At 42.4% G+C, this 8,566-nt stretch overlaps 1 long non-coding RNA gene and 1 pseudogene across 1 annotated transcript; one reads left to right on the top strand and one right to left on the bottom strand.

The window, feature by feature from the left end:
• Positions 1–363: 363 nt before the first annotated feature.
• On the bottom strand, positions 364–5,628 carry LOC116090638. Its single transcript, XR_004118756.1, has 2 exons — positions 4,848–5,628; positions 364–713 (listed from the first exon to the last, which is right to left on the bottom strand). It is a non-coding gene; the product is annotated as an uncharacterized LOC116090638 (long non-coding RNA).
• A 2,621-nt stretch (positions 5,629–8,249) lies between these two features.
• Positions 8,250–8,566, top strand: part of LOC116091769 — a 5,123-nt pseudogene continuing 4,806 nt past the window's right edge.

Genomic DNA, 8,566 nt, shown 5'->3' with positions numbered 1-8,566 from the left:
AAAAAAAAGAATTCTCCTGAGAAATCATTTTGTTACTTTTTAGTTATTTAGTTAGTTAGTAAATTTAGTTCAAAATATTAAGTGAATCATATGCAACATACACCACCCTAGGAATATGCACAAGGACAAGCTAGCCCCTGTGGTTTGGAGTTAGGATTATAGCCTCCTCATATCACTTTTGATATATTTACATTAAACTATTTTTTAAAATCTCTATAATGGAAGATGCTCACTTAACCATCTTTATTCTTTTTAGGGGAATAAACTGGTTGGATTTCTCCTAGTAGTCTTAATTATAGCACTTCTTTCTGCCTTCATTCTAGGTCTCTAAGTTTGTTCTTGTAGGAGTTTGAGTTTGGAGGAAAAAAAATTTGTTAAATTTTATTCTTAACACCTTCAAGAATATTTAACAAGGCCTTGGGATGAGAGTTGAAATTTTAAAGAAGGAACCTCTCTGTACAACTGTGCATGAGAGCTTGAGAGTGAAGGGAATCCCATCTTTGTGGCTCTAAGTGTGTAGTAGGCTGGATATAGCTGTTTCATCAATGTCTTCTGGTGTTTGAGAAGCTCAGATAACAGCAGCAGCAGCAGCAGCAGCAACTTGTAAATTCTTGATCATCCTTTGTCCCCTCAAACCAGAGGCCTGGAATAATGGTCACTGATTACTTCCTCTGACTACCGAGTTTTCTGTTTGCAGTGAACTTTGTAAAATCCTAGAACAGGAAAGGACATAGGGTATTTCCTACTTAAGACGTACCGCTGTCGTCTGTGCTGTTTGTTATCTTTTGGTCTTCTTTGGATGTGCACTAATCTTTCCTGGGGATAATGCTATGAATTTGTGTGGCTACAGTGAAGGATGTTCAAAATAAACAGCCTTGAATTTGGCACTGCAACCCTGTTGGTGGGGGTGTTGTTCAGTAGCTCCTTTGCCTGAGGCAGGCGCCCGCCCACCCTCCCTCACACCCCTGTCTAATTTCAGCTGTCTCTGAAGCCATTCCCTCCCACTAATTCTTTGTCCTAAGGGTTTCTGTTTTCTGGTGGTTGAAGAGCTCTGCTGCTTATCCTTTTATTTCTGAAACTGCTACTTGTGTTTTGGTGAAAGATCCAAGAACAAACAGAGCCCAGGGAAGAGCTAGATCAGGGACTGTACAGGGAAGAGCTGTATAGCCAGGAGAACTAGTGTAGGATGTGGAAGAGGCAATACAGGGACCTGTTTGGACATTAATCATGTTCACAGGCTTACCATGGTACCTGGCATGAAGTAACTGCATCATAATTATTCTTTGGAAAATAAGTTATATTTATTGATTTTCATGCCATATTTTACAAAATTATTTGTTTGTTTACCATCAGAACAAACAATATAAGCAAGATATAAAAATCAGAACCAAGGAAAATATAAATAAGGACAAGTAAATAAGTTGAGGTAGATTTAAAAAAAACCCACTTGTTCTAAAAACCAACTTTTCTGAGGTGTAGTCTAGTCACCAATATTTTTGATTAAAAAGTTTTTGTCTTTATGTGGCTGGAGAGATGGCCCTGTGGTTAAAGTGTTTACTGCTATTGCAGAGAACCTGAGTTCAATTCCCAGCACCCATGTTGGACCATTCACAACCATTGTAAGTCCAATTTCAGAGGAATCTGATGCCTCTGACATCTGCAGTACCAGCACTCACGTGCATGTACACCAACAAATAGACACAAATACACACATAAACACACATATACACACTTCAAAACAGTAATTTCTATTTTTCTATTACATTCATTCATTTATTCTCTGGGTGTACCAGTGACATGCATATACAGGCCAGAGAACAGCTTGTGAGAATTCATTCTCTTCCACATGAGTCCCAAGGATTGAACTCAGATCTTTAGTCTTGGCAGCAATTGACTTTAACCACTGATGTCTTGCTAGCTCATATTCTGTCACTTTCAAATGTATCTTTTTACAGAAAGTTCAAAGTAAAACTCAACATACCGAATAACTCTGTGTAGCCTCAGTATTCTCCAAGGGCTACATCGCTCACAACTACAGTATCACAGTAAAACCAGGAAACCAGCCTTGTTGGAGTTTGCGTATGGTTCTTTGTTATTGCAGCACATGTGTGGACTTGGGCGCCCATTGTATTGAACTTGGGTCCCTTGCAATAGCAGTGTACACTCTTAATTACCGAGTCAACCTTCCAGTACCATAATAATAAAATCTTTTAAATAAAAACATTGCAGAGTAGATTCTGTATTAGTAAAGCTGGTTTGTAGAACAACCCCCCCTTTTTTAAAAGTCTACCTCTTAAGTTGTCTATTTGTTCTTATTTATATTTTTCCAGTCCCACCCCTGTCAGGATGCAGAGTTATCTATGTTTTGAAAGATCTCTTTGTGCTTCCTCTCTGTGGTCACAGCTGTCTTCCCCTCCCACGACACCTAATCCTGGCAGTTCTAGCTGGGTTAGGCTTTCCATCACTGAGTTCATCCATCAACTAAGAGTGTTGTGTGAGTAGATTGATCATAGAGATATGCCTATTGACTTGTTTTTCATTTAATGGAATGCTCTCCAGAGCTATGTGCTTCAGTACTGCATTTCTGTTTTCTTAACTACCATTTACTATTCCATAAAGTGGGTTTACCACAGTTTATCTAACCATGTATAGATTAATGGACATGTTGATTATTGCCAGGTTTTGGAGATTATAAAGCTAGGGTGCTTGTATATAGGTTTTTGTAAAATTTCACTTCTCTAGTCTTTGTACCCAGGCATTTGTGGTATTTATTGATTTTTCTGTTACTTTGAGACAGGCCTTGTATGTGTAATACAGGCCAGACTCAAACTTACTATCAGATCGGGCTGGCCTTGAACTTGTGATCCTCCTGGCTTAGCCTCCCAAGTAATTGCGATTGGTATGTTTAGTTTTATAAGAAACTGTCAAACTGTGGTCAATCTTTTATGTTACCACCCACAGTCATGCAGTTGTTCCATATCTTTGGCAGCATTTGGTATTGGATTTCTGTATTATTAATTAACCAATCAATTAACTAATTTATGGGTATGGGTATGTACATCTATGCATGTGGAGACCAGAGGTCTTATCTTTTAGGAAAGGTTCCATTTCCTGTACCTGCATTGCACTGTTTCTTAGCTAGGCTTGCTTGCCAGTGAACTCTGGGGCTCTGCCTGTAGCTGAGGTTAAAGACATGGGCCACTTACCAAGGTTTTATGTGGATGATGGGGATTTGAACTGAGCTTCCTCATGCTTTCGAAGCAGAGGCTTTACTCACAGAGCCACGTCCCCAGCTTGTTTGTTGGGGCTTCTGTGGACCTGTTAACTGCTCTAACAGGTTGTTGTTGTTGGTGTTGTTGTTGTTACTGCTTTGTGATCTTATATAAATTTCTCTAGTGGCTAGTGATAACGATATCTTTCATTGGTTTTTAAAATTTACCCCCCCCCCAATTTTCTCCTTTTGAACAATGAAATCAACTGAGACCATATTTCACTTCTCATGCTTAGCTCTAACTAACGCCCATCTTTGTTTTTCTCCCTCCAGCATCTCACACCTACAGGAGCCTGAAGTAGGAGGACGTGATAAGGAAGAAGCTCTCTCATCTCAGCTCTTGTAGGAGACATAGACATCCTTGCGCTCATAGATAAGCATTAGGGAAAACAGGAGTGTTAAACACACAGGGCTGTCTCTTCAAACAGAGTTGTAGAACTTGTCTTATGCCCAGAAGGCTGGGAATGAAGGTGGCTACTAGCCTGGTGACCTTTGCGCTATCTGTATGACCAAGGCCACACCAGATCCTCCCCAAGACCCTTAAGAAGCCACATATAGAACCCATCTTTATGGAAGATGTCACTTGTACTTTACAAAAAGTTTTGAGGTAGTCATACTGGGAGCTTTACTGTGCACCTGGGATTGAGTTAATTATCACCAGGAGACCCCCCCTCCCAAAAAAAAATTGTGCTGTACTTAACTATATTAAAATAAACATCCCAGTGGCAAACTTTTGATGTTGAACCAACACTGGCTGCTGGGTCATGTTGAACCAGACTTCTTTCTTCCCTCACTTGCACAATGCTCTGTTGGCGATGGTGGTCTCAGAGATCATCCATACACTTTCTGAGGCCCTTCCACTTGCATATCTCTGTCTTTTCTGAAGACTTCCCACCCCCAGATTTCCATCTTTTCTGATTACTTATCTTTAGACATAGAAGGTGCTATGGCTCAGGATGACCTGGGTCTCATCAAGATAACTGGTAACATCAGGTGTTGGGGCTTCTGTGACAAAGCCTGGGCAAGATTTCAAGCTCTTTTCCTGAAGCCAATGGGAACAGCTCAGCTTCCTGGAATTATGAAGATAAGAACTCCAAAGGCGTCCTGTTTCCTAAGCTTCTTGGCTTTCTCGGTGGAGAAGTAAGGTACCATCTACTCACACCATTTCCATATCTTTCCTTTTTATTAATATTTTTCACTTGTAAGTTTTGACTTTGTTGTTCAAGCGTTTTGTTTGTTTGTTTGTTTGTTTTTGTATTTTTGTTGTTGTTGTTATAAGTGGTTTGTTTTTGAGATAGGGTCTTAGTTTAGGTTGCTTTCAAATTAACTGTGTAACTCAGGCCATAAACTCTCTTGCTTTCATTTCTCAAATTCTAGGATTGTACACGTGCTGCTAAGTGGGGAGATAGTTGGTAACAGTTTCATATCTGTACATGGTAGTTCTTTGATCAGTTTCACCCCCTTGCCGCCTTCTTCCCCCATTCTTTCCCTTCCCCTCCCCTTTCCTTTTATGTTATATAAATTTAAATCTAAACTCACACAGTGATGTAAGACTTGCAGTTTTTTGAGCTCTCACCTTTCTGCAGCTGATACTGTCTTCTTTCTCTTGTACTAAAGGCCGCACAGAAGAATCTTAAAAGCAGGCACCCTGATGACCAGGCACAGAGCCCAAGCTCTGAAGCGCCGGTACCAGAATACCAGGGCCTTCTCCGCTTCCTTCACTGCAGTCCACATGGCAACTGCACCAGCTCCTCTCTTTGGGAACCCCAGTGGCCATTCAGATCTTGTTGATCCTATTCTAATAGAGCAAGACACGTTCAGGCTGTATGTCTATGCTAAGGGCTTCCTACATAGGGTGCAGGTCAGAGAGGGATTCCCAGGTTGGATGTTGGAGACCCAAACGTGATGCTGTTGATGCCTTCCACAGCCATGCTGCAGGTCACATTCATGGCTGGGGACTCCATTACCTTCTCGAAGCTCTCTTGAGGACAAGATCTCTGGAATCTTCCACACAGGTCTTTGACATGAGCCTGTTAGGGCTTCAAATGACACCCATATTCCAGTCCTTCTACAGTCCTTCTGCAGTCAAGGAGCTGCAGATGGAGCAACATCCAGATGTGGTTTGTATGGTCATTGGAAAGATGGAGACAGGAGAGGGTAGACTTTCCACCATACTGGCAATCCCAGAAGCCCCTACTTTAGTTTTCCTCTTGAGTCTTACAGCCTCAACTCTTCTGGACAGAATGGGGCTCCCACTCAGTAGTGATTGCTCTGACCCTTTGCCCCTCTTCCCCCGCAGCTTTCCTCTAACTGAGAATTGTCAGCTCAAAGCTGACTCTCGTAGATTCCCCTCCATGCCTCCGTGCCTGCTGATCCGTGCCTGCTGAGTCACAATTCACTTTTGGCAGAATTCTGAAGACTCGCTTTCTCATCCTCCCATCCCCCCAAGTTGAAAACACAGAGAAGAGTCTGATCTCTACTCCACCCTTCCAGGGAAACACTCACATCTTTTTGCACTGCTCATAGTCACCTCTTTTGTGCTCCCCTAGGGCATGGCCATCTGCCAGTGCTACTCCGAGGTTTTTCTCATTCTCAGCCAACTCTTGGGACTCAGTGTTCCAGGTGTCAGTGCCCAGGTATGTTTCTGTTTGTGGCTCCCAAGGCTTTGTCCTATTGTTTTCTGTGTCAGATTGAAGAATGACCTGATCATCCAAATAATGCCTAGTGAAGAACTGCACAGATCCATCTTGAGAGAGATAGGACCCAGTGGCCATGCCCAGTTGTGCAGAGAGGCTGGTCTGTCTAGGGACATCAGGACATGGAACAGTCCCTCAGCAGTCAGTACTATTTCCCCATCAGCAGGGTGCAGTAGGGAAGTTGATTCTCAACTTCGGAGTTGCATCTCTTATCTTCTTAGTAGCCATGGCCGGTCTAAGGGTTGGAGGTAGCTAGATTAGGGCAGAGTACAGACAAATCATGCTTTGCTTTGCTCATTGAAAAGTTCATACTGTTGGGCAAGGGTCGAAAAGGGAATACCATAAGCACTTTATTTTTATTATCTATAAATAACAATTTAATTAATTGCTGGGCAGTGATGGTGCATGCCTTTAATCTCAACACTTGGGAGGCAGAGGGCAGGTGGATCTCTGAGTTCAAGGCCAGCCTAGCCAACAGAGCAAGTTCCAGGACAGCCAGGGCTACACAGAGAAACCCTGTCTCAAAAAACAAAAACCAAACCAAAACCAACCAACCAACCAACCAACCAACCAACCAACCAACCAACCAACCAACCAACAAAACAAACAAACAAAGCTAAACCAAACTAAATCAGACAAAAAAATCCAAAAAATTAATTTTTAAAAATAATGCTTACTATTTGAGAGTTTTATACAATATTTCGATAATATTCACCCTCCTACCAATCTTCTCATATTATTTGTTTATTTATTTGTGTGTGTGTATGTGTGTGTGTATGAGAGTATGTGTATGTTGTATGTATATATTTGCACATGTGTGCACCCATATAAGAGTATATATTTGGAGGCCAGAATAGGATGCCAGGCATCTTGCTCTGTCACTCTTCATATATTCTCTTGAAACAGGTTCTCTCACTGAATGTGGAACTAGGCTGTCAACTAGAAAGCCCCAGAGGATCCTCCCAACCCCATCTCTGCCTCCTACCCTCACCCAGTGTGGGAGTTAACAGATGTGTTTGTAGCCACACCCAGCTTTTTATGTGGGTGCCAAGGATTTGAATTCAGGTTCTTCTCTGTGAGCCATAAGTGTTTGTTATTTTAACAAAACCAACCTTCCATTCATCAATAAAGATGCTGCCATGAAAGCCTGCTAGCTCAGAGAGGCAGAGAAAGCACTCAGCTGACCTTCCTCCACAGCCAGCATCCCCAAATGAAGTTCTCCTTCTCCATGATGTCTCAAGAACCCTTCAAACTGAATGCTGTTTGAAGCTCCTTTCTGCTTCCTGGGCGTCTGTCTCTGTCTGGCCTCCTGACTTCCTCTTGCTCTCTCTGTAATTCTTATTCCCATGTTCACACCGTGTCAGCTGGTTGCCTGCTCTGCCTCTTGACCTGTGGTTGACTATTTAATCCTGTTTACAATGCACAAAAAGCTCTTGGATTAAAGGTGTGTGTTAGGGCTGAGCCACACTACAACTAGAAACAGGTTTTCCCAGTAAACAACATAATCTTGGGGTTCACAGTGTGATCAAATGTCCTGTAACAAGTGTTCTTACCAACCGAGCGCCTCAAGAGCTTTGTATGTGTTAGCCACTTTAACTCCCATAAGAAAATTTATATTACTTTTTTTTTTCTCAACAACTGATTATATCCTGACAGTTTTAAGGCATGATTGTAATAGGGTATTGAGGGAAGCGGTTGGGAAGATCTGTAACCATACTTTTGGGCTGTTTTACTGGGTTCTTATATCTACCACCTCTCTACACTCCAATGCCTACACCCACCAACACTAGGTAGGTTAGAGGAGAAAGGGGGCATATATCTCTTTAAACTACTTCCTGCTGATTTAGGGGCATCGAGTTCCTAAGAGCAAGTCTAGTTTCCTTAGGGCATCTCCAACAAGCAAACCAGCAATTCAGCAAAACAGCAAATGCAAAGCAGGAGCCAGCAGCAGTGAGGACCAGTAACAGCCAGGGGAGCAGCAATCGCCCCCTCTCAGAGCTCTGACCTCTCTTATACCTTCTCAAGAATTTCAGAATTCCAAAAGTAAACTATCTTTAGCTGCCAGTATCATGCCCCTACCAGAGCATGAGACATTATAGTTAGCTGCTGTGGATAATCAGGAGCAGCCCCATATCCCACACCTGGGATTAAAACAAAAGCATATTCACATAACACAAGTGGATTTTTTTTTTAAACAATCCCACTAGAAGGATCTGCCATTCTTCTCACATGACATTCCCTTCCTGAGGATGAATATTCACTCTCCTTTAGTGTGGGCTGGAATGGGTGAAGTAGCATATTGTATGGGTAAGTCTGGAAGGAGAAAATAGGCATTTTCAGGCACTCAGGTAGCATGGGCTCTAGCCGGTGTCTCTAGGCACTAAGTTGTATAGGGCTGGACTCCAAACTGGAAGGTGTGTGAGGGCCCGGCACTGCCTTACTTGAGTGTCTGTGTTGGAAGCTTATTCTGCTCTCTCACCTCTGGATAGCATCCTTGAATCCCAACCTTGTCAGCACCAACAACCATGCTTTGTTTATTGCCTCTGTTGTCATTGGCTAGAAGGAAGGAAGGGGTGAATTTTGGAGCATCTCAGGACCA

This window comes from Mastomys coucha, unplaced genomic scaffold (assembly GCF_008632895.1).
Source record: "Mastomys coucha isolate ucsf_1 unplaced genomic scaffold, UCSF_Mcou_1 pScaffold15, whole genome shotgun sequence".
NCBI lineage: Eukaryota > Metazoa > Chordata > Mammalia > Rodentia > Muridae > Mastomys > Mastomys coucha.
Note: the sequence above shows the minus strand (reverse complement) of the source record. Positions and strands in the feature narration are given on the sequence as shown.